Consider the following 956-nt stretch of genomic DNA (forward strand, 5'->3'; position numbering starts at 1 on the left):
ACTCCAAATTTCCGCAAATGAGTACTGTAAAAATCTTGATGCATAAAGAGTTTTGAGTTTGGTGAATTTTACACTTGGCTAAGTTGATCAGTGTGCCCTTTTTAAGATAGCTTGGTGCCAAAATTGGTAAAATTCAATACCGTGGGCAAACAGAATGAAATTTGGTGAAGAGGTTCCTTATGCTGTTAAGTAGTGGACTGGAAAAAATGAGGTCGAAATTCGGACTCGACATGTGATTTTCCATTTTTCCCGATTTTTAGCATACAAGGGAAGTAAAAAAAAATAAAACAAATAGTTCCCTTTCGAGAAAATTATGAAATTTGGTGAACAAGGAGATACTATTTTTCTTAGAATTACTGCAAAAAATTGCATCAAAATTTGGATTGTAGCTCTAAATATGGACTTAGATATGCTTAGAAAAAGTATATCTACTTGTACAAATTTGCCTTTTGCATATTAACCTCTTATAAGGGGGAGTGCTCCTTGAGCCGGCAAGCTCCACACTGGTTGGTTTTAAAGGGAGTGTGATGAGGCCTCCCCCCTCATGTGGTATGTGCGTTAACATGTTACTCATGGCACGTTTAGCCTCTTCATGGTTGTTGAGCTTTTTTAACACCCGGTCGTCACTAACCCTTGGTGCAGCTTGGCATCTAGTCCCTCGGATATTGTAGAAAATTATTTTCATGCCTAGCATGGTGTCACTTCATGTTTCCATTTGCTTGCTTGACCATGGTGTCGCGACTACATAGCATGGTGGTATGTTTTGCCGAATAAACTAGCCATGAAAATGGATGGCACTAAATCGCGTGAACTATACCCGATCGTCGGGGCAAGTACCAAGCCTCGATGAGTAGGAGGGCACGACGGTCACTGCAAAACCCAGGGTGTGAGCCTGAGCGGAGCGGTCGTTGGTGCAGATCTTGGTAGTAGTAGCAAATATTCAAATGAGAACTTTG

Source organism: Vigna unguiculata, chromosome 4 (genome assembly GCF_037176805.1).
Source record: "Vigna unguiculata cultivar grain cowpea cultivar isolate G323 ecotype 2 chromosome 4, ASM3717680v1, whole genome shotgun sequence".
Lineage (NCBI taxonomy): Eukaryota > Viridiplantae > Streptophyta > Magnoliopsida > Fabales > Fabaceae > Vigna > Vigna unguiculata.